Source organism: Oryzias latipes, chromosome 13 (genome assembly GCF_002234675.1).
Source record: "Oryzias latipes chromosome 13, ASM223467v1".
In the NCBI taxonomy this organism is placed as follows: Eukaryota; Metazoa; Chordata; class Actinopteri; order Beloniformes; family Adrianichthyidae; genus Oryzias; species Oryzias latipes.
The window spans coordinates 2747904-2773771 of record NC_019871.2 but is presented as its reverse complement, the minus strand read 5'-3'; the positions used below and the strand labels follow the sequence as shown (position 1 = coordinate 2773771).

General features: G+C 40.2%; 1 protein-coding gene across 1 annotated transcript in view; it reads left to right on the top strand.

Moving 5' to 3' along the window:
* Positions 1 to 25868, top strand: part of LOC101158622 (sodium/calcium exchanger 2) — a 138787-nt gene that overhangs the window by 29141 nt on the left and 83778 nt on the right. The window lies entirely within an intron of this gene.

Sequence of the window (25868 nt, the reverse complement as noted above, 5' to 3'; positions counted from 1 at the left end):
GTTAAAACTCTGTTTACACCGTGCCACACTCCTGAAAATAATATTCTGGTTTTCTAAAAGCATAGATAAAAGCAAAAGAAGATTGAGTAGAATTTATCAGTCAAAAAAGCTCCTCTAGATGACTTTTTTTTCTAATTTAACCAATATATGTTGATAAAACTGTAAATTCCTAGAAAATACATTTATTTTTTCTCATTCGTTTTCAGCAAAGTGGAGCAGTTTTGGTCGTTCCTTTTCCAATATGATCTGTCAGAATGCACATAAAACACTGATATTCCACTAAAGCTGCTGAAATCCAGGAAGGAAAATACAAAAAAAAATGCCTCAGAGTAACTAGAACAGCTTTGCAACAAAACCTGTTAGGTACCAGTTTACACCAATAATTGATTTTATTTACATGCAAATGCTGCCGTTTTTCTTCTGTCGCCTCTTTATCCAACCCCTCCTTCCTTTCTACACGTCTAGTTTTCAACAGTTTGTCTTTTTTCTGGGTCACGCACAAAAGCTTGACTGGCGTGTTCGCAGGTTCCTGAGTGTTTGTGTGCAGGCTTATCGCAGCGTTGTGTGCGTTTGTGGACGCCGTGCTCCGCTCTCCCATCACTCCTCCGTCCCTGCGGCTCTCTCAGTCTGTCGCTGCTTTTCTCAGTCACTCCTTCATCCCACCATCCCTCTCTTCTGCCCATCATCCCTCTCCTCCTCTCGGCTCTTTGTTTTACATCACTGCAGCCTGACACTGACTGACACTCCAGCTCTCTCTTCTCAATCGGGCCTTTACTCTCTTAGACTTCCTCTCACAAAAGCTCAAACTGTTTTAGATTTTATTCACAATTGTGGCTCTTAAAGCACATTAGAATAAAAAAAAAAAACATAATGAAAAAAATTGATATCAAGAAAAGCAAAACCTTTTTTAAATTTTCAACATCCCCTAAAGGTTTTTGTTCCACTAATTTCATGAGTAAAACATTTTTATGAGTAAAATAACAGAATTATGGTTAAAGGTGTTCTTAGTTTAAAGCACAAATTCTGATCTTCTGCTGCACAACAGGTTCTTGTTGCCGTTTAGCAACATTCTTAAAGTGTATAATTACTTTGACATGAATTGATTTGAAAAAGAATTCTACACCAATGTTGTGCTTATGCTTGATAGTAATAGAAGATATAGGCTGATAGCGCACCAAAGTCACACTGATAGAAAAAGTCGTGTTCTACATGACTTTCTAGCTTTTTTATTTTAAGTAAATCTGTTGCTGCAAAACGATCTTATGTGATGTATTTTATTTTGAAAGGAACTTGCCGCTGCTGTGTTGAGTAATTTGTTTTATAGAGAACAGTGCAAACACTGTTATAATTCAATTATTGTTCATTTTTAGAAGCAACCTTTTACCAGTGAATGGCGTGACATAAACAATGAGTCTGACTTTGCAGCTCCTGTTGGGGTTTTGCTCTGTAAGAAACTGGACCAAATGTTGTTGTTTTTTCACGTAAAACGATGCAGATGCTTGGACTAGATGTATGTCTGGGACTAGAGAAAAGACAAACTCAAAAACACTGGGACATTAGTTATGAGACAAGAGCGGTACGTTAGTACCAGCAGCAGTGAAAGGCCAGGAAGCAGGCAGAGTCTCTGGACCGCATCCTATAGACCAGTTCCAACATCAGACCACTTCCGAGGCCACAAAGGTCCACCGGAGCATCCTAAAAATCTGAGGATTTTTAAAAATCCCTTAGATACTGTTTGTGTTTAGTGTTGGATTAGAAATAGGCCACGTTTGAAAACATCACCCCAGTAGATGATAGCACGGGTTGCATCCCTGGGATGAGGCTTTCACTGACCGTTTGAATTCTCGGTTCTCCTGCAAGGCGATCGTATTACGGGGAGAGGTCGTTAAGTCATGAATGATGAATATGTTAAATAAATATGTAATAAATCTATAAAAGAGAAGAGTTTTTAATGTGAAACAGTGATGTTTAAGAGTTGTTCAAGTAGTCAATAACTGAAGATACAGAACGATTTAAAAGGAAAACTCCACAACATTTGTAAAACAGGAGTTTAAACGAGGTAAGATGAAGAAATGATGGATGGATCAGGCGTGATGAAGCGTGATGAATGGAGTCACCGCAGAGCAGCAGCTCCACCCTGACGGCTGACAGCTGTGGGAGCAGAGACTGCGCTGAGGCCCGTCTCAGCCTTCGTTCTTATTTCCTCTTTCTATTCAAACAGAAAGTTATCCGCAGAGGCATGTGGGAGCAGCCCTGCAGAAACACAAACTTCAAACCGACACAAAAACCCTCCACAGATTTTCCTGCACAGACGTTTGCCCCAAACAGCGGAGAACTTTACGTTTACTGTTGCAGGCGTGCAGGATTTTGTTACAGTAAGCAATTAATGACAGGTGAAGCTACGAGAAGAAGAGGATCTGGAAGACGTTGCAGCTCTGCAGCAAACCACCTGTCTGGCAACTTCTGATTAGCTGAGATCTTCATCTAGAAGTTTGACACACGTTTAGAAATAGCAAAAAGCGATCTGGTTTGTTCACGCTGCCTCCTGATATCCATCTCAGGTTGAATTGAGGTTATACAAGCTGTGATGCTCAGCAGAGAATCAAATCCAAACACGAGGAGGTATCTCAGTTCTGCAGGAATGACTTCGTTTTTCTCCCCCCAAAAAAAGATGGAGAAATACGTTTGTTTTTGTTGATATTCCACGATTCCGCTATATAAACCCAATTTATAAAGATATTAAGTGACGACTGAAAAAAATGGAACCTTTATGGTTACATTCCTGCAAAAAACTATTTTCTGGGGAGAAAACTGAAAAAATAATTCTGATGTGGGGGTGTCCGTCTTCCCCGCGTCAGCCCTCCTTTTTCAGCTGCAGTGTTGCGGCTCGATCGGGAGAAGTCAGGGCCTTCCTGAAAGCCGTGATCACTGGAATCTCTATGGTGAGCGTGCCATGCTGCCCTCTTCCTCTGTGTTTTTACGTGTTGAGGCTTTTCCATGTTGTGGCTCATCAGTGACTTCACGCCCCTAAGGACCCTGGGAATCGCAGTTCCTGCTCTTGAAAGTAATGATGCGCACCTGGTTCGGATTCTGCTGTGTGGCTCTGCGTCGTCCGGTTCCCATTTTGGGGATTGTGGGGTTTTTTCCGTGGTTATCGTCCGCTTTTACAGTTAGTTTAAAGCTGCTGCAGATTAAGATAAACTTTACCCTCATAAGTTATAGAAAAACTGGAGGCGCAAAAAAGAAAATCAGACCCCGAATTAAGATAATAAACCTGCTGCTTTTCAGTAAATGTTTATGCAAGGACAGTTTAAGGAAAACTGATTAAGGCCATGTAGGGAGAAGGAAAATGCAGATTTTCAACCATTTTTATCAGTCATTTTGCATCATTAGGCTGCATTTATGGAATTTTTTTAGTTATTTTCCCAAATTTGTTTTTAGAAAACTAAACACCTGTCAAATTTAAAAGATTATTTTTTTAAAAGATGTTTAGTAGCGAGTTGTTTCTTCAGTTTAGGTATTTGGACTTTTTGTGCACAAATTAAGTTTGGAATCATCTGGAGTAAAACTCTGAGGGAACCAGCGCACAACACAGCTTATAAAACTTATATAACGTTCCTCTGCGGGACTCTTTGACCGAAGTTTCTCTAAAGTCAGAACTTGTCAGGACGACAACAACAAACAATCTGTGTTTTTTTTTCATTTAGTAAGAACGTTTTTGTTATCGGGCCTCTCAGTTCTTCACTTTCTCTGCAGTGACTGCGAGCAGAACAACAGTGGATGTAATCCCAGATGAGTTCACTTCTTCCCTGAAGGTTCTTGATAAATAAAGTCTTTGATCTGAAAGGAAATTTCATGCCTGAAAGCTTTCAGATCAACTCTGAGGGAGGGGGCGGAGCTTGGAAATAGTAAAAGCACAATCAAAGGCTGCCGTGAGAGCTCATCTGAGCTGACAACCCCCAAGCGAGCAGGTTTCCTCCCCCACGTGCACGGAGGCTTTCAACAAGCTTGTGTGTGTGCGTGCACGCTGAGGCTTGTGTGCGTCTGCTTTCTGCAGCTTATACCTCTTCAGTCAGAGATTAATTGTGATCAATAGGTCACGTTGGTGAGCTGCGGGGTGCTCTAAACTAAAGGTGGTGTGGCCCGAGTAATTAAACCCTGTTGATAACTGGTGGGGCAGTAACTAGCAGCCGGTTCAGTTTAGATCTAAGAGTCTACAGGTGAAGAAGAACAGGTTTTATTGGATGGAATATGTCATTTTTTGAATCTCGGCGACATTTTAAACCTGGAATCGGTTTGACTCTGTGTGATCATTCCCCTCTACAGCAGCGTTTATGAGACTAAAGCCACATTTAACACGATGTTTTCACTTATGCACACGACATCACAGATGTTGGGCGGGGCCTTTAATGAGTCTCTTGAATGCTTGGCTGGAGGTTTTCCGGGCAAAAGGGCTGTCTAGACGTGAAAAACAGATTATTTCAGTGAAGAACATGCACACCAGAGAGACCGACAAGTCTCTTTCTGCAAGTCCAAGTCAAGTCTTTGCGTGTTATTTTAAGACACGTCTCACATCTTTTAGGACAGCTCGAGTCGTAGATCCTCGGAAATGTTAAGAAAAAAGAATAGTCGAGCGTCATAAATTGTCCTTAAACTATGGTGTCAATTCAGCGCCTAAAGTATTGCGCATCAAAACCCCAAATCTGCAAATCAAAATGCATAAATTGAGAACCAAAACCTATAACTTGCAACCAAAAGCTATAACCCAAAGCACAATCATATTTCTCAGTTGCCGATTTGTTTTCTCGCCATTCTGAAATCCTCTTTTTGAGTTGTGCTTTTATTTTTTGCGGTTTTGATTCTAAAACCTTTCGACACGTAAAAACAGCGACACGTCAGTCAAGGGGAGGGGAGGCGGGACATCCCCGACATCCATAAGCTCATTGGCTACCGAATAACACCAAGTCTTACATCAACATAGCAGTTTCAAAGGGTGAGTCCTTCATGTTTTTCAAATCTTTCACTATATTAAACGATCAATGGATCGTCGTCCATGGATTAAACAAAGTCGATTTTTTTTAACGATAGTGTCAGGGTCGGCCATGTTAAACCTGGGAATAATTGCCCATGAATTGTCACTAGGATTAACCAAATATTTTTTTCAAGAAGTACATTAATGTATAACCTATAAAGGCCCGTTCACACCGGGACGAATTTCGCCGGCGATTTTCGCCGACGTTTAACGCCTCGTGACTAAACAAATTCCCATCTAATGTCAGGGAATGAAATTGCATGTTCGCTCCGCTCATCGTCAGCGAAAATCGCCTGGGTGTGAACACAAAAAACGTGGCGAAAAACGCTGGCGAATAACGCCTGGCGAATATTCGTCCCGGTGTGTACGGGCCTTTAGGTTTCTCAATATTTTTTAGGGTTTACAGAGGGAATTGAACAGAGCAAGATTGCTGTGCCATATTTACAAAATGCACTATGCAGACTGGCAGAATTCTGGTATGAGTGAATCAGAGCAGAGAAAATTGTAGCAGACCAGCAAAAACGTGCAACAGGCGAGAAAACAAATCGACAACTGAGAAATATGATTGTGCTTTGGGTTATAGCTTTTGGTTGCAAATGGCGGGTTTTGGTTCTCAATTCATGCATTCTGATTCTCAGATTTGGGGTTTTGAAGCTCGGTTTCACTGTTTTGATGCACAATTCTTTTGGCGCTGAATTGACACCATATTAAACAGCGTGTAGAGACACAACAGCAGGCAGTTGATGTTTCCTTAGTGCCAATGCACAGACTCCATGAAGAGAGCTTTTATTGTTAGACCAGATTTCCTGGAACTAGGAAGTCATCGAATAACCATTGCACACAAGTCCCAAGTCCAAGTCCCCATCTCTGATGCAGTAAAGTTCTGAAAAAGTAGTATGTTCAAAAGTTTTGCAGCAACAAGGACATTCAGTTTGATGGTTTTGAGCATTACTCCGTCTGGGTCATAATAGTCTCATGTAATACGGCTCTTGAGCTTTTTTTGCCACAACATTTTAAACAAACAGACTGTTGTTGCCAGGAGACACCTGGTTTGTTTTTTCTAGTCTTTCCCAGATCACCTAGAACAGTTTGGACAAAAGCTAACATGTGCAGCTTCATTAAACATACTGATAAAATCAGAACATTCTTCCAGCGCTCTCAGTGTGTCTGTGAATGAAATGTTTCCATACAACCAGTTTAACCATACATTTATCCTTTCCCAATAGTCAGAAACAGTTTTATGTGTTTTTTTAACTTTATTATTTTTTATGCCATGGTCCGGGTGAATACTCGATTCCTATTGGTTTTAATATGTTATTTTTCTACAGCAGAAAAGATCTCTGTCCTTCAAATGTCTCTGTGATGGACATCAGCAGCCATGTTTCATTTAAAATAGTTTATCGTCTTTCTGTCTTGTTTACCTTAATGCTTGATACAGAGTGATTACCTGTTTACAAATCTTTTTAATGAAATAAATAGTTTGATCCACATTTAATGATCAGAGTTAATGGTGGATATTTCTTCATGGAAAGCGATCTAGGAAAGTACTTGTGGACTTTAGCGTCATCATCTGGACGCTAAGAGGTGAACTTTCCCTCTGAAATGATGCTTTGGAAGTCTGTAGCCGTTACCATGACAACGCCATGTTTTAAATTGTCCAATTCTTGTGAAAAACTATTAAAACCTAAAGAGATGACAAGATCAAAGTGCTAAATATTTAACATTTGTTTCTCTGGTAAGTGATTATGGTATATGCAATACAAGGCTAATCAGAAATGAATGGATTTTGCAGGAGCAACTGTCCAGCACAACTCCTCTGTGTAATCCATTTGTTTCTGTCAAATTAGACATTTCGGGCTAACCAGTGGCGCAGTGGTCAGCGCTCTTTCCACACAGCAAGAAGGCCCCCGGTTCAAGACCCGGCTGTCCTGAACTAGAACATCAGTGGGGGACCTTTCTGTGTGGAGTTTGCATGTTCTCCCCGTGCATGCATGGGTTCTCTCTGGGGTCTCCGGTTTCCTCCCACTGTCCAAAAATATGTTCCATAGGTTAATTGGCAACTCTAAATTGTCCATAGGTGTGAGTGTGAGTGTCAGTGTGAGTGTGATTGTGATCCTGCAAACAGACTGGCGACCTGTCCAGGGTGTCCCCTGCCTTCACCCATAAGTGGGCGGGATAGGCTCCAGCAGCCCTGTGACCCCAAAAGGAAACAAACGGAAGAAGATGAATGAAATTAGACAATTCTACACATTTACTCGAGAACTTTTTGATAATGAAATGTCAAATACCATTTTATCATTTCAATTAAGTGACAGAATGAGCGGTGTTAAAGCAGAAAAAGAAAATGCCGTTTGGCATTATTTATTATTACATTTATATTATTTATTATTATTCTGTATTATTTTTTTTATTTTACTCTTGAGTCAACGAAGGCAGCTTCATTGTGAAAATAAAAAAGCATTTCCGGTATTGACTTTATTTTTAATTATGAGACAGATATGCGTCCATAGATTCCTCTAGTGACAACATTAATGAGCTGTCTCATGTTTTAAAGATGAATTTATCCACAGATTTCCTTCTAATTAAAATATTTTAATCAAATACCAAGGTGTTCCACATTTGTATGTTAAAGATTCTGTTGCTGTGAAAAGGAAAGCAAGTTTAACCAACAAAAACACATCAGGTGAGTTAGTGAGACAGAAAAACTTCACACCTGCCTGAGGCAACCGTGAGATTAGATCACCTGTTGATTTTATCCAATGAGGCATCAGTGCTCATCCAGCTGTAATCCCATTTCATTAGATCTGTTCAGAGGAAAACTGCTGGTAAGTAATGGGCCGTCAGTTATCTTCTTGGGTTCCTGAAAAACCCTGAAGAAACTGTTTGTTCTGGACAGACGTCCCCAAATGATTGTTGGCATCTTATAAAGGGAGTTTTCTGTGAGGAAGATGGAGGTTTTGGAGCAGGCGCCGCCTGGCTGGGTTCCTCTGCTCCTTCAAATGGAGCTTTAGAGAAACCACACTGCTTAAACGAAAGCAAAGTGATGTCAAATCTGCTGTTAATCCTGTCATTAGTCTCATTTGTTTGGGCCTTTCCACAAGTCTCCTCCAGACCGGCGACGGTCTGTCGCTGGTGTTGCATGATTTCATTAAACCAGGAATGGCTGTTTGTGTCTGAGAGTTGCAGTCGCCCACGGTGGGCATTTAACTCCTGCTAATAACGATGCACCTGTAAAAGCCGATAAGGCAGAAACCAACCAGGAAGCATCATCTCTGTGTGCAAACGGAGGACAATTGATGCATTTGTCTGCTGAACGTATTGTCTTTTCATTCTAGGCATGTTTGGATTTTGGGGGATTTTTTTTGTTTTGTTGCTACTGGTTTACAGAAATGACGTGTTTGCTTTGATAATCCTCCAAGATTTTTAAAGGTCAACATATTTCTCTCTTTAGGAAATTAGCAGGATTAAAATGCTCAAAATTGATATTCAAAATGTAAAAAAATTGCTACAGATAAGAGGTCTAAAGTTCACAATGTGCTAACAGCGTGTTTTTGAATGTGCTTTTTGTGGTGATCACACTTGACTGTGAACTCACAGTTGGAAGATTGTGCAAATCTTCCTCCAGGCTTTTTCTTTCACAGCTCTACGGAGGGATTTTTGTGCCATTATTCCAAGCGCGACTCTCACCTTTCAAAGCGTAAAACTTTATAACTTTTGTGTGCTCAGAAAATTATTTTGCACTTTAAACTTTCAAAAAAAAACCATGCAATCAAAATACTTTTCTCTTCAGAGGAATTCTCTCTCTTCTGCGCTGGAAACAGAGCAGGGCAAAAAATGTAATCTCTGACCAATCAGCATCATTCTTTACCTTCTGTGATTGGCTGGCTTTTTGTGGCACATTTGTAATGCGGTGCCCTGCTGTGTTTTAAGTGCAGAACAGAGAATTTCTCTCGAATTAAAATTGTTTTTGCACATATTTTTGAATTTCGATTCCACTTTTCTATTAGAAGTTCAAAATATTTTTTTCCTCTTACGTTGGGGAGTAAACTGCCATAAAAAAAAAGAAAACAGAAGCAGAAGAAAACATTTGTTTGTACGGTCCTGAGCCTAAACATTTCTTTTTTCTTTCGTTTTATCTCAACATTAAAATAAACGTTAACGTACAATAAATTATTCTAAAAACTTTAGGAGATTATTATTGTTATTGAAAAAACAAAGATCTACAACAAAAGGCTTCAGAGGAAATGACCCACCATCTTTAAAGGCTAATCGTTTGCATCATTGAGGAGGTTTGTGTGGATTTGTGAGACGCTACGCTGCATGAGCTCTGTTGATTTGTTGATCCAAACGAGTGACTTAAGTCACAGAGAAGTTCACATCTTCTTGATGTTCTAGAGTTTTAGTGGCATTTGTGGTTAGATTGCCTGTTTTATTTGAACTGAGCACCAAAGTGACCACAAAAGGATTATGTTTTTAGATTTTCGCTCCGTCATGATCAGGTTCCTGACATAAAATAATGTGTAGCGTCGACACAGATCTTTAGATTATGTCACAAATCCTAAAAACGGCTTCAGGCCGGCCAAACAAGCTTAGCTGTGAAATGGAAATGAGAGCAAAGTGTTGTGAAAGAGTGAACCTTTAGGTTTCTAGGAAAGTTTGATTTTATGTACAGTATATATCCTCAGAACGTTTAATAAACTCATGACGTGTCTTTTTTCAGCTCATCAGTTAGAAAAAAGCGTTTCCTTCATTCACAGAGGAGCTGCGGTTTTCCAGAGCCGTCTGCTGCAGCAGGTTTTCTCCTGGGTGGCAGGCTGGGAATGTGGGATTTTGAGGATTATAATTATTTTCCTTGTTAGATCAGATAATTCAACTTTTTACCTTAACTAATTTTGAATGTCCCAAGAACTATTTGAATATGTTATCCCTGTAAAAAAGCAAAACATGTTAAATCAAAAATACCTTACATTGAAAATCAGCACATATAAAATGTGTTTTTGAATAACACCCTATTTTAAATTGTAGTTTTAAGGTGAAATGGGTTATTTTCTGAAGGAAGCTGATGCTTTCTTTAAGTATCGATTCTTAAGAAATCCTTTTTTGTGAATTATTTACTAAAATTGGGATGTTTTGTGATTTTTGCACAGTACTTTTTCCCCTTTATTTCTTATTCCATTTGTGAACCTTTTTCTTGCAAAGATTGTGCAGAACAGATCAATATTTCACAATAAGACAAATTAAATGGAAGACCTCCTTATTGTCTTAGTAATAATTTAGCCGATTGGATTAAAATGAGCAAAAATAGAGCAAAAACGGTCAAATTGGAGCTCAGTCTTTGCTCCAGGCTATAGCTCAGACAGAGAATTGATTAATGGTTTAATTAAGTCCAGCAGCCGATGAGCACCAGGTGAGATAGGTGCTATTTATTTTATGAAGCACACTGTAATAAACAAAAGTTGGAGACTAGAATGCATCTTTGGTGTGCAGAGGTTGAAGGACCTCGCGGATCAGACATCTTGCTGTTTCAGGGATCCGGCTAAAAGGCCTGACTGTAACTAGAGCTAATTCATTTTTCCTTGCATCTATCTGCTTATTCTGCAGCCTTTTCTGTGATTTATCTGTACATCCATCTCTTCATTAACTGCGGAGTAAAGCCTGTCAGGAAAAATCACCGCTCCATTATTCGCTGTCGTTTTTGCGCTGACTCCGGTCTGGTCTGCTGCTCCTGCAGCTCTGCTTTATCAGCAGTAAACAAAGTCCAAGACCTTCACTGCAGAGTCGAGGAGGGGGGCAGATAAGAAAGCAGAAAGCACTTGTTTGCTTACATCATGTCTACAGTTCAACCACGGAGATGAGTGCGTTTCCAATACTCTTGGAAAATGGAAAATTGTTGGAGTTTATCACGTTGTTAAGCTGGCGTTCAATTGATCGTGTGAAATACGAGGTTTTAAAGTATGCCTTTTAACCAAAACCTCATCAATTTCATATGTGTAAATAACATAAAAATGCACCCATGGAGTTTAAAACAGTGGCCTCAAACCTTTTTCAGGCCAACAACCAGTTTAATGTCAGACAAAACTTTCAGGGACCGGTCCGAACGGGTTTCAAGTTTTCAGTTTTGAATCTAGAATTAAGTTCAAAATCCTCCTGCTTACCTATAAGGCCTTACATGGTATGGCCCCACCCTTTATCAATAGCCGTGGTTACATGCGCAAAATATCTTGATCGGATCAATGTTCGGATTAAAATTCAGCCGTGTACATAGGATCAGAAAAACCTTTTCCGATTAGAACGAACGTTCACATGGTCTCACTTTAGTAGCAGTAGTGTTTGAAACACCGGAAGAGGAAATGAGTCCTGTTGTAAACAAACCTAGCTGCCATATACATTCATGCAGCAGCTCGGTAATATACGAGACGATCTTCTAAATGTGCTTTTATTAATGTTGCGAATATTGTGAAGCGCCTGTTCACTCATCATTTTATTTTTAATCCATGTGGTCCGTGCTTTTTTTTTGTGGAAGAACAGAGCCGGAAGAAGGGTTAGGAGAGGCTAACATGCGCTAACAACAACATTTAAATGGCAGCTATTCCAACTTTCTAAGCGTAGACAAAGGCGTTCCACAAGGTTCCGCACTCGGTCCTCTCCTATTTTCTATTTTCATTAATGACCTTCCAACTAAATGCATCTACAGCAATGTTCAACTTTATGCCGATGATACTGTCATTTACTCATCTAAATCCAACATTGTTGACATTCAGCATTCAATTCAACATGATTTTAATTCTGTTCAATTGTGGTTACAATCCAATAAACTTCTACTCAACAAATCTAAATCCTATTTTATGTTGTTTCAAAAAAGACTATGTCCTGTAGCTGCAAGTGAAATAAATTTAACTTACCTGGACATGTCACTTATTTCAGTAGCAGAAAAATTCAAATACCTTGGTTTGTGGCTTGACTCCTCTCTCTCTTTTAGTGCCCATATACAGTCCATTGTCCACAAAATTTCGTATCGTTTAAAATTACTTTATCTATCAATCAATTGTTTTAGTCTCTCAGTCAGGAAGAAAATCATTTCACAACTGATTATCCCGACTTTAGATTATGGTGACATCATTTATCAAAACACTACTCTTACTAACCTCCGTCCACTAAACGTTATTTATACCAGCTTGTGTCGGTTTATTCTTCGTTGTCCATTTAGAACTCACCACTGTCTTATGTTTCAGCAACTGTCCTGGCTTCCCCTATCCTCTCGACGTCAGCTTCACTGGCTATTGTTCATTTTCAAATGTATTAACCTTAGCTATCCAGACTATCTCAAACAATATCTAACTCCTTTTCAGTCTTCTTATAATTTACGTCATGCAGATCAAATTTTTTTTGCTGTTCCAAGAGTTAAAAAACAAATTGGAAAATATCTATTAAATTATAAGGCACCCTCCGACTGGAACAATCTTCCTCCATCCATTCGCTCTTTAACCTCATTCTTTGCATTTAAAAATGCCTGTTTAGTTCATCTTCAACACTCATGTAACTGTTTTTGATTTAATTTGATTTCTTTTCTGCCTTTTATTTATTATCTTATTTCCTTACCTTAAATTAATTACTAGTAGGTGCATTAAATCCCTATGTTTGTGTGTGTGTGTGTGGGTGTGTGTGCCTGTTTGTTGTCTTGTAAATTTTAAGTTCTTTTTCGTCTTGTTTTGATATATGTAAAACTTGCTCAGCTGTATCTGTCGGTTATTTATTTGCTTGTTTTGTTGTATTTTGAGGACCCCCTTGAAAACGAGATGACACATCTCAAGGGGCTTATCCTCTAAACAAATAAATTGAAAAATTGAAATTGAAATTTAGCTTTGGATGAACATTAAATCCATGCGGGAAATGCTGCAATCTGCATCTCGGCTGTACGTAAATGTGTGGGAATAACATCAGCCTTTATTTTGTCAGGACACAACTGGAAACACAAATCCACGTGATTGTTTGAAGGGAGGCGACATTTCTGCTTTGAAAAGCTCACACACCGCCCCAAAGCCGCTGTGTGAGCTGGAAGTCCGAGCTCTGCTCGGAAACACTGTTGTCCTGAGTCCGGGAGCCGCTAACCCAGAGCGGTGGGACAGATCGCAGTCCGAAGTCTCCCACGCATAAAAAAACTACACAACGCACATGTAACAGAGCGTCCTCCCTCCCCTCAAACACAAGTTATAAAGCTTTCTCTGGAGCGAAACACCGTCTACGCATGACGCTAAACCAGAGCAGTAGTGACCCTCGATTTACATGAACATCGATCGGATCAACAATCGGCATAAGATAGATAGATAGATAGATAGATAGATAGATAGATAGATAGATAGATAGATAGACAGACAGACAGACAGACAGACAGACAGACAGACAGACAGACAGACAGACAGACAGACAGACAGACAGACAGACAGACAGACAGACAGACAGACAGACAGACAGACAGACAGACAGACAGACAGACAGACAGACAGACAGACAGAAAGATAGATAGATAGATAGATAGATAGATAGATAGATAGATAGATAGATAGATAGATAGATAGATAGATAGATAGATAGATAGATAGATAGATAGATAGATAGATAGATAGATAGATAGATAGACAGACAGACAGACAGACAGACAGACAGACAGACAGACAGACAGACAGACAGACAGACAGACAGACAGACAGACAGACAGACAGACAGACAGACAGACAGACAGACAGACAGACAGACAGACAGACAGACAGACAGACAGACAGACAGACAGACAGACAGATAGATAGATAGATAGATAGATAGATAGATAGATAGATAGATAGATAGATGACTGTATTAATCCCACAATGGGGAAATTTCATTTATCTGTGGCAGCAACACGACATTCAGAAATAATCTATATAATATAACATCAATAAAGGACATCACAAATGACATTTATATTAAATAATTAAAAATATTACTAAAATTATTATGAAAAATTATTATCAAAAATGAGATTCTTATTAAATAAAGAAATAAATATTAAATAAATACAGCTGCAAAAGTGTAAAAAACATGCGGTCTGCAAAACATGTAAACTGTAAAAAAACATTACAAATTTTTTCAAAATACAGAAATAACTAATGAAGTTCACACCAAGAACAAAAACAAACAACTGTTCAGGAACAAAAAACAATTTAAAATTGAAAAACAACAACTACAACGAAAGTAAATGAATCAATGACTAAACAGAAAAACACCCCTGGGACCGTGGAGTGTCACTTTGACACGGTGTTGTACAGTCTGATGGCTGTGGGGAGGAATGACCTGCGGTAGCGCTCCTTCTTACACTGAGGGTGCAACAGTCTTGTGCTGAAGGAGCTGGTCAGCGCCTCTACAGTTTGGTGCAGGGGGTGGGAGGGGTTATCCATGATGGATGTCAGCTTAGCTAACATCCTCCTGTCCGCCACCTCCTCGATGGACTCAAGTGTGCAGCCCAGGACAGAGCCGGCCCTCCTAACCAGTTTGTTAAGCCTCTACAAGTCTCTGCCTGCACTGCCCCCCGCCCAGCACACAATTCCATAAAGGACCACTGAGGCCACCACAGTGTCGTAAAAGGTCCTCAGCAGCTGTCTGCACACGCCAAAGGACCTAACTACCTATAACCCACCTATCTCGATCGCAAAGAAACTTTTCATCCGAATGAGTCTGATTGGGGCAGAGTATTCCAGACGTCGTGTTTACATGACGCATTTTTATTCCAATCAGGCATTCTCTCCGATTACTTTTGTCCATGTAAACGCAGCTATTGGCCTCACAGTCCTTTACCATCCAATCAGAACACTTCACTCCCAAAATGCAGGACTGCTTGTGGTTCCTAGAATTAGTAAAAGTACAGTTGGAGGTAGAGCCTTTAGCCACCAAGCCCCTGTCTGATGGAATAAACTCCCAGCTCATGCAATATCATTTACAGAGCAGTGAAAAGAAAAGCCAAACGCCTTCAGAGAATCGAACACAAGAAGAACAGCATTGAACCAAGACAAGACCCATGAGGAACGCCTCAGACAGGCTGTACCAGTGCAAGGACTATACTTAACTTTTATTACAATTATTCCACTTTTTTATAGCTTTATTTTCTCTTTCGTGTGTAGTTGAGATGATATTTTAATAAAGAGAAGTTTAAGTCCCATTAGCTAAATTTGACCCCTCCCCTGGGGGAGCGGTGAGCTGCAGACACAGATGCCGGCTGAAGAACCGCTTAACCCTCCAATCCACCCCCTTAATGCTGAGTGTCCAGCAGGGAGGCCCATTTTTAATATCTTTGTTATGACTCGACCGTGGATTTGAACTCATGACCTTCGGTCTGATTGCGGACGGCAACAGTTAAAAATGCTGTCACATAAGGCTCCTTCCCCTCTAGAAGGACTCCAAAGTGCTGCAGAGTGTGTACATATCAGGAAACTGAATCCCTACATGAGCACATTTTATCTGCAGACATCCTAACTCAACACACAAATGCATGTCTGCATCTTTGTGCAGCTGCTGTGTTTGTGAGGTCGGGCAACGATCTGGGCACCGGTTGCATCATCGTCCCTTATGGGGTTGCTGTGGCGATATGCCCAACTGAGTAACTAAAACCCCTCCGGTTGAGGAGGTGACGCCCCGCTGGGACTTCTGACTCCAAATTGGAAACCTAAAGCTTGGATGAAGCCTCTGCTGCGGAGCCTCATTTAACGTTCATGAAGTTAGCGTGACTCACTCGGCAGTAATCAGCTCAGCCCTTAGAAACATGACAGCTGCCCACGGCTGTGCTGCACGCGTCGATGTGAAATCTGCTTTTCAAACACATCCACTGGTGAGGATCCTTAAAGCGCTGAGAGGTTTTGAGATGAAACAACCCAGACTTTCGTCTGATTAAGCTTCCTGAAAGATGATAGATGACATCTATAAAAAAAATGAAGGTCAAATTTGCTTTTCTGAGTATTTCTTTATTTAAGTTGTTATGAATCAGGAGCGGATGAAAATATGCCGTTTAAAAAAGATTGTTTTTATGATTTAGAAAATGGTCTGGGCGGGGCCACAAGCTCCCTGCTCCATTCTGATGCATCCACCTGCAGACAAATAGATCCATGAACGTCTTTGTTTTCCTGGTCTGAGCTGGAATCTGGATCTAAACTGTACGGATGGATGGATAGCTCTGATATTACTCTGTGGGTGTGAGGGGCTGTAAGCTATCGGGAGAGCGTGTAAACAGATGGATGATGGGAAGAGGGTGAACTTACTCCCTGCCAACAGCCCAACACAACTCAGGGGCGGAATTCCTGTCGCTCTGAATAAACGAAAACAACCTTTTTTTTTTATTTTGGCTAAAAAACCGCATTGTCATAATTAAAAGATGACTGGGAAAACCTTGAAAATTGATCAAAAGATGATCAGAATGGGACTTTAAGAGAAATTCGCTTTTTGTGTCAATATTGTCAATGTTATTTAGGTTGTTTTTATAGCATTAAGCCATTATAGCTTTTCAGAATGTTTACCGGAGACAAGAGGCCTCTGAAAATGTTCTCCAAAAACAGCCAATCGTGTTTTATTCAAATAATTATAAACAAACTTCTCTAAAAGTTTTGCAATTCCCTATAAGTTAAGTTTAGAGAAACATTTATGAAACTCCAGTTCATTTATTTCTTCTAATAAAGTCAGGATCTTTGTCATGAGCGGGAACTAGAATCAGATGATATGCAACAGAGCAAAAGAAAGAAAAAGAAAAATGAAACAAGTCACAAACAGAAATGCATGTTGACTCGATTCAGAGACAAATCCAGCTTGTGGATTTGTCATTTTTCTGCTTTATTTTGGATTCTGTGGGTGTTTGATGAGCTTTGCGGCTGTGTTCTTGGTCTGCTGCAGTCGTGTTTGGAAATGTGCTCATTGTTTTTTCCACCTTTGCTAATTTCACACCTGGGTTCAGTTGATTTCCATCGGTTGATACACGTTGGTCCCCTTTTCACTTCACGTTCAGGTGGGTTTCAGTTTTTTTGCCACATCTTTTTTCTCCGTTCCAGAACGTCGTTTGCTGAAATGCCTGCCAGTTTCTTGTTTGCTGTTGAGTCACCCGCCTGCGTTTGCTTCCTGCTTAGCATTTTTCCATTCCTGCATCTGCAGCTTCAAGCATTTCGCTCTGCATCTGGAAACTGTTGCAAACCTGCAACAGTAACTTTTCAGCAAACGTGTTTGTTTGGGACGTGCAGTCATTTCTGCCGCCAGTTAAGTTATTAAAACAACAAAGTTTGCAGCCAATTATGATCAACTTTGACGAATGCATCACTTTGACGCTGCAGAGGTTTAATCAACAACGTAAACTTTACCAAACTACAGCAGTGTAAGCACCAAAAACCATTAAGGAATCTGCACGGAACCACCTGAAGCTCTGAAGCTTTCATCTCAGGATTCTGTTCATCAGGAAAACTTGAATGTTTTAGAAGACTTTTGGCTTTTCAATCAAGTACTTTCTCTTTATTTAGTTTTAAACATTAATGGGAAATTCAGGTTCATTATATAGTGCTGCTGTAAAGGTTGAAGACTTTTGTGTTTGCAGACCCACTCTGACGGAAATGAGGATTTATGTGTTTTGAAAATGTTTTTGTGGCATTTTGCTGATGATGGCGGACATATATGAAGGAACCTCAGCTCTAAAATACATTTCTCAGAATTGCTTTATTCAAATTAGTGCTGGCCGACCACCTTTGTCTGCTGGTGTTCCTCTCCCTTTTGAGGGGAGGCTTCCATTGGCTGGTTCAGTACTAGAGATAGCAGCTGACAGCTTTACCATCAAATGCTTTGTTTCTGTGTTGGTCAGGCTTTTTTTCTTTATGGTAGAACACAAATAACCTGAATTCCCATCAGCAGTTAGAATTTAAAAAGACACTCGGATGAGCGGCGAAACGTCTCCTCGGTCAATCGTTTAAAGTGCATTTGCCCTGAAGATCTGGATCCTGTGAAAGCGTGACCTGGACAATTGAGAGAATCCTCACAGACATCTGAGGCTTTTAGGGTTGGAATACTTTACGCAGCAAAGCGGGGAACAACGAGACTTCCAAATAAGGGTTTTTCAGAAGTTAAGAGTTTTGTTCAGCCTGCAGAGAGGATTTAAAAAACGCAGTGTCCTCTGTGTCAGATGGGATTTCGGCAGTGACATCTGCTCCGTGGTTGAGGGTTTTGTTTGGTCCTTGTGCAGATACTCATGCGTATCGTTCTGTGTCCTGACCCCTTCACCCAGAGAGTCTTTCACTGCATCCCTCTCATGTTTTCAGGACCGTTCCCTCCTGAAACCGACTCTGCCTCCACCGGTCCTCTTCAGGTGTCCTACAGCAGCACTAATGAGAACAGCACTTGTAGCACTTCAGTGATTGAGGTAACAACCTCCAGGTTATTATGATGACAAACAAACTATAAGTTTAACCACACACCCTGGTATGTTTGCCATAAGTCTGCTGGGATCGGCACACAGCAGATGGCTTTAAGGGAAACTAAGCTCCAGGCCTGCGCTCAGGGGAAAAAATGTTTATGCAGGAAGTCAGTTCAAGTTATGAACAATTACCACCTTATTTAATGAATTATAATAAAAAATAGAGTGTAAATAAAAACGGTGGCTTTAGTGTATCGATGTAGTGTATTAGCCGCTCGATTATATCCGAGCCTTGCTGAGGTTTTCCACTAAACTGGAAATAATAAGCTGCTTGTGGTAAATGAGTGGTGCAGGAGGCAAAGCAGAACTCATTTAGGATGGGCTGTTACTCATGCCCCCAAGACTGCAGCTCATTGAATCATCAGCACCCTGAGGTGGTCATTACCACAGAAAAGGTGATGGTAAATGTCTTTACCATCTGAACAGATTGACATTTTTCTTTACATCCTCTGGTTGTGTGTTACCATATTGATGCTGGTCAGTCACACGTCTGCAGTAAAACTACATAAATGCTTCTGTTTGGTTTCAGGAAGGAGATTCTATCAACTAAGTCCAATAAAGAGTTTGTGTGGATTCTAGCACCTACATAAGACTGTATTTGAAAGCGTCCTAGCTGGGGATTAGCATGGAGAAACACACCTAACATGTCTCTGCACTGAATATAAACATCTGAACGCAGGCCTGGAAACTGAAAGCTCGCAGCTCAATGATTGTGCGTACTTTATTAGCTGTATTTGCTTAATATGAGACACTTTTTCTCTCTTTCATCTCTAAACATACAAAAATCTGCTATAATGATATGCAGAACAGCCTGAATTATAAATGCTGTGTGGGAAAATGCTGACTCAGTAAAAAAAAAAAAAAAGAAAAAAAAAAAAGGCTTGTTTGACTTGCTGGCGATGAATTTTCATGGCGTCTGTTGTGTGCTGTGACCTGTAACTGTGAGGGTGAACTCTGAACGGAGTAACAACATCCTGGTGAACACGCCGCCAGCTGAGTGACCACCTGGAAGAGACAACCCGAGCTGAGTTCACACCAACATTTTACCTCAGAGTTCATCTCAGGGGAAGGAAGGAAGGACGGAAGTATTAAAGGTGCAGCTGAACGTCAAGCTTCTGTTGGAGATTTTTGCTTTAAAAGTCATTAAAGTTTAGGATTTTCTGCAGCTGCTTTGGCTGCTAGAAACTCTGTTTACATTTGTAAATTATTTAAATGCTAAAGAACAGTTGTGCTGAGAAATCCTTTTCCAACGTCTTGAGACCCAGTCTTCACATATGTGGACAAAATGCACTTAACCTAACCGTCACCATGTATGCCTCTAATTCACAATGAACCAGGGCTCCACTGGACTTAGCATCGTGCTGAACTGAAAAAAACACTAAACAATACTTTTGACTAGTTTTGGCTAAAGATGTCCTGGATCGGTTTTAGGTCAGTGAATCGGAAATGAACCAAAATCGATGATGAATCGTATCGTCAACCAAAGAAAAATCGTTGAAAAGCAATGTCTGAATGTCATTGATTACATTTAATAGAATTTCTGTTTATTATTACGTTTGTCAGATTCGGGTTATTGTGAGTTTTAATTTCTTTAAAGGGCCTATGTCTGGGGGGGGGGGGGGGGGGGGGGGACACAAGTTTGACACCAAGAGCCGAAGTTTTTAACTGTGAGAGTCAAAGAGCCACACCACACATTGACCTACCAAGACGTACACACACAAACACGCAATTAAAGCTGTATTATTTTCCATAACACACTCCTCTCCCTACAACACAACAGCAAGTATTGCACTTGTGTTTATTTTAAGGAAAGTGTCCACCCTCAATACACACATCAAATGCAGCTTAGCCAGAGTTAACACGACTATCCTGGAGGTCAGATACCCCCTCCACACACACACAGGCACCTGTCTCTCATCTCACACACACACACGCCCACACACACACGCACACACACACACACCACACACTATCTCTCTATCTCACTCTTTTCTCTGCCTCTCTCTGACTCACACCACTACTCAGTGACGTTTCAGTGAGGTTGATTGGCTGGTGAGGTACTGACTCCTCTGAAGTCAGATTTATGATGATAAAAACTGAATATTTTACCGTTCATCCAACAGTATTTAACTGGTAACTCTTTATAACTCATCAATATTCCTCTTTCGATGACACACCAACAAAAGCACAAACATCTGGACACAGCATCCTTCTGGTGTCTAAGTAATCCTTATTCACAATAAACATTAAATACATTACATTTCAGATGTCAATTAAGTTATTTTTGTAACTTTTATAACTTTTCTTTTTTATTTAAAAACTAATGATTGACCTTTTGCATGAAAAACTGATAATTGATGGAATATTAGAATATTCCCACCAGCATGCTCAGTCAGGTGTGTTTTCCAAACTACATCTCAGAATTTCTTACCTTGCTGCAGTGATGGATGATGATCTCAGTGGGATTTCTCTTGTTTCTTGTAATCCTCTGCAGATCAAGTTTATATTCAGTTGTAGCCTCTCTGACCGGTTCCTTTACGTGAGTGTCGGTCAGAACAGACGGATGCCTTGATTTCAGGTGTTTCCAGGTAATAAACAGGGACCGACAGACATATATTGAGGAGAACGTCGACAGCAGCTTGAGAGCAGCTCTTTTACACACGGGTATTTCTCCGTTCTCCAAAAGGTACCAGGACCTTCTTTCAGAGAGATTTCAGCTCAATCATCTCCGGTTCGCTCGCTGCCTCATCAGTGATAGGCGGGGATCTCAGGCAGTCAGTCTCTGCATTAAAGGATCCATGAGAAAAGTGATCTGCGGTCGTTTCTGCTGCAGGTCCTCAAACCGCAAAGTAAAGTCTCCGTCCAGTTGCGCAAACAGCGTCACATTCTGCAGTTTATTCATTTGGATTGCAGCCTTCTGCTGTGAGCTCCACAAAGAAGGACAGTGGGATGATGGCCGTTTTGAATGCGCACTTTGAAAAGGTTCAACTTGTTAATAAAGGAGACAATTTGTGTCAGATCAGCGAACCACAGTATGAATACAGACCAGAAGAGAGTAAACAGATGTCCTGAGTGACCCAAAAACTCAACAATTATTTACATTGTGAATCCAAAGAAGCACCAAAATATAAAGAAGGTGAGAAAACATCTCACCTTTAGGCACTGAATGGTTGTAATCGTTAGATAAGAAGCAGGACTGAAAGTTTTTTTTTGTCCGTCCGGTAGAAACTGCACAGCTCGCTGGAAAAAATGTCAGTATTTCTATTAATTATATCAAATCTGCCGGACCAGTTTCTACATTTGTACGTCTGTGTGATTTATTTTTCACACAAAACTTGTTTTTAGATGAAAACTACCTGAAGTCCTTACAGATGTGTTGATAACATGAACTCCATTAGCGATCAGGCACCCTCAAATTATGACAAGCGCATTTATGTTCTTATTCTTTCAGAAAATAAACTCAAAAATTGATGAAAAACTAATGATCTGAACCCTAATCGACCAGCTGTCCTGGTCTCTATTCCCTCCAGTTCCTCTGCAGAACGTTCTCGTCTGTGTTTGTCTACATTTTCATTTCCTGCTCTTTGTTGCTTTGCTCTGCCTCCCACTCTTCCTCTGAGTCTGTCCTCTTTCTTCTAAAGCCTGAAAGATTAATTGGACCGATTTGTTCTTTTTAGGGCTCTGTCTGTGTCCATTATTGTTTCTCACTCGTGTTTCACAGTTCCTGAGGATAATTCTCTGTTCTTGTCTCTTTAAGGTTCTGAATCCTCTCGTTTCTGTCTGCCTGTTTCAGTTTGAGCTCATGCTGATCTCATGTCTAACATTCGTCGTTGCATGAAGGTCTTGGGATTTAAAAAAACAAAACAAGAATCCTTCATTAATCTATGGAGGCTGCTGATGGCCTACCTTGCTTTTATTTCGACCCATTTTCTCGTAAAAATCTATCTTCCTATCACAAGCAAACACGTTGTTTTTTGTCTTGATAACAAGATCGTTTTTCTCGTTAGCTCAAAAACAGTGGGAATTGGATTTTCATCGGTGATCATGTATATGTGCTTGTGAACACGAGAGGTTTTCCACAGGAACACCCCGTTCTCTTAACGCAGAGCGATCAAATGTAAAGAGAGAACAACAGACTGCAGGATCACTGACCTGCAGCCGCCTGCGCAGCTGCAGCCGGGCCAACCTTCTCCTCCAGTGACCATGACTGATTTATACTTTGTTTATGACCGACAGCAAAGCACGATCTCCGCCTGAGTTAGACTACGATTAAAGTAACCAATTATAAATCAATCCGTTCTTTAGGTGTTCAACTTTTTCTCTGTCAAACTGCTTTGTTTTGCTGCAGATGGTAGTAAAAAGCATATTCTCCGTTATCACAACATAACGAAATTTGTTATCTCATGATAGTAACACCTATTACCTCAGTATCATGAGAAAACGAGGGGAAAAAAGAACGGTGGGCCGTTCTCGGCTTCCGTATCAGTAACTAACAATAAATATTTGGGTGGTTTTTCATGACAGGTGAAAATTGACCTAAAAAAATGGCAGATGTAATACAGAACGTACTAAAGGAATACTTTACTTTACTTTACTCAAAGTCAATTACTTGAGTACTGTAGTTGCTGTTGTTTAAGCCTTAAGTTAAAGACATTTTAGTGTAAATGTCACCCATTTGGGAGTTTATGAGTATTCATACTCATAGTTTGGTTTCATGATATTTAATCAAATTTAGTGAGCTTTATGCAAATATTGAAGTATGTAGTTCAAGTATTTAGGTTTACTGAAGCACCGGCTTTGTTGTTTTCATCAGCTTCCTTCTCAAAATTACATTAATTTAATTTATTGTCGTACTTCTGCTTAAATACATCCAGCTATCTTTTTACATATGTTGACAACTCTTGGAGGATTACCTTTGTAATCTTTTCTCTATTTTAGCCCTTTCAAAACCACATTATGCTGTCGTAACCTTTTTCTCCGTTTGAGCCCTTTCATCCTCGGCAGCCTAAACATGGCAAATCTCATATTAAAATGCTGAACACATTCATGTGTCCTTTACTGTTCCATAAAACCTGTAGATGACGAAACAGATGAGAAACAATCCCACGCTTGACATTACTTCCTTATTGTCGTCAAAGTATGACGTAGCAGTTCTCGGTCCGACTCCTGCCTGAAACCGTTGAGCCAAACACGACCTTTAGCTTCAACCCGCGCTGCAAACAAACTGCAAGAGGCGTGGCTAAGCCACTTTCAACTTAAATCTATTGTGTTTCATCCTAATAGTTCGCTGCTTAACGTAAAGCATCCCGGGTCATGGTTATCGGTTGTTGTCTTCCCCTGTGTGCTTCTGCCAGCAGACATGAACGAGGCCGAGCCTCGGATCGGTAAATCAATACTCATTTCCAGCGGTGAAGGGAAGCCGGGGTGTTTCAGCAGACACTCCATCTTTAGAAAGTGGTGGAAAGCTGAAGCCTCATAACAGAGGCTTCCTGTTTATTCAGAGACGACGGACCAGAAAAGATAATTGTCTTCTACTGTGAAAACAAATTAACTCAATTATTCTCATTTTTCATTATCAGCTCATCTTAAACGCTATTTTAAGACACAAAAGCAGAAAAAAAACACATACAATTAAGATCCTGCTCAATCCAAAGCACTTTAAGTTTTTAGTTAAAGTAAAAGATTTAAGGAGACAAGCGGTAGAAATAAAAAATAAAAAATTCAAGGCACATTAGGTGGAAAATGAAAGAATCTGATAAAAGAATGACAAATTAACCTTCCTCATATGCTGCCCTTTCTGTTATCTCCAGCTGCAGCAACTCGACGGCCCAAAGCCGAAGAATGACCCGTTCAAACGCATTAACACTGAAACGGGTTCTGTTTACGCTCTAAGTGTTACAGAAAACGCTAAAAACAAATTAAAAGTCTGACTTTTCAATCAGGCGCCGTCCACTCAGCTTTTACCCGCTGACTCCGCCTCCTGCACATCAGCGAACTGACAACAGAGCAGCCAAGGTGACGTTTAATGATAAAGACTTTAAGAAATACTACTAATATTAGAAGGTATGGTCAAAGAAGTTGTTTCCTTAAAAGAGGTTAGAACGAGCGTTAGCATGTGCATAAATCTGTGCACATTTGAGTGCACGTGTGTCTATGCTATACTTACTAATAATTTCATAAATCCTAATAAATCAATAGATAACTTCCACTGTCGTTTTTGTATAATCATAAACTCAATGTAAAAAGATACTAGATTAAATACCTAATATATAACATTATGATGAAAAATTAAAATTAATATAATATTTAAAAAAAGGAAGAATGCGGGATGTTAATTCATTAACATTTTTTTAAATCTCTTTTCTTTAAAAAGCTACAGTTGAATTTGAAGTTGTTGAAAACTTGTTAAATCCTTTTATGAGGCAGTTTTTCAAAGACACATGTCTAAAAAGAATCTTTTCTGTTCTGGATTTCTCTAAAATTTTAACAAAGTCTGCAGGAATTCTGAGATTTGAATGATTTTTTAGTTTTCTCATCCAGACTCCTCGTTTTTTTGGGGGTTATTGGTTGAATAATAAAACAGAGTCTGCCGCCTGAATAAGCTGCATGACCGACTGTGCAGACAGGATGCTTTGACCAGTCTGGGTCTCACACATGAAACTATTTAAGGTAATGAAAATGGGAATAAAATGATCTTCAGGTCGGGGTTCATGATGGACCTGCAGCTTTTAAATCTGTCCTTTCAGAGTCTTTTTCTGAACTGGTTCTGCCCTGGCTGCTGATAGAAGTGTCTTGTGTTGGGGGTGTGCTGTTCTCTGCAGACGTCCTGTTGTTTGCTGTTCTGCCATCAGGCTGGTCCGGTCCAAAAAACTCATGCACAGTTTTACATATAGGCATTCGGTGACAGAAACCAACGTTTTAGGTCACACCACATCATCAAACTCTGCACCTTTTCCAGAACCCCACCTGCTGCGAAAACCAATGTGAGTCGCTTATAATTTTATGTCTGGTTGTCTTCACATTCACCTCAATATTTCAGAATTTCACAAGCTGTCTGCATTAGTTGTGGATGATAGAAAATTTGAGAAGATGGGTGGGCGGAGGGACTCGTTAAGTTGTCTGCTGGAGACAGAACTCCCACAGAACCTGTTTTCTGCAGGTCCTATCTGCATGCATGACCACACCATGTGACAATGCGCTGAGCGTCTGAACCTGCAGGTTTTAATGGATTCCTTAATGACAGGAACAACAATATAATTTAATGAGTCCCACATAGATGCTGTCTGCACCACCAGAGAACGTAGAAATGCGCCCAAACGGCAAATTTTAATGACCTAAAACAAATGTAACTGTGGAAACAGCACAGATCAT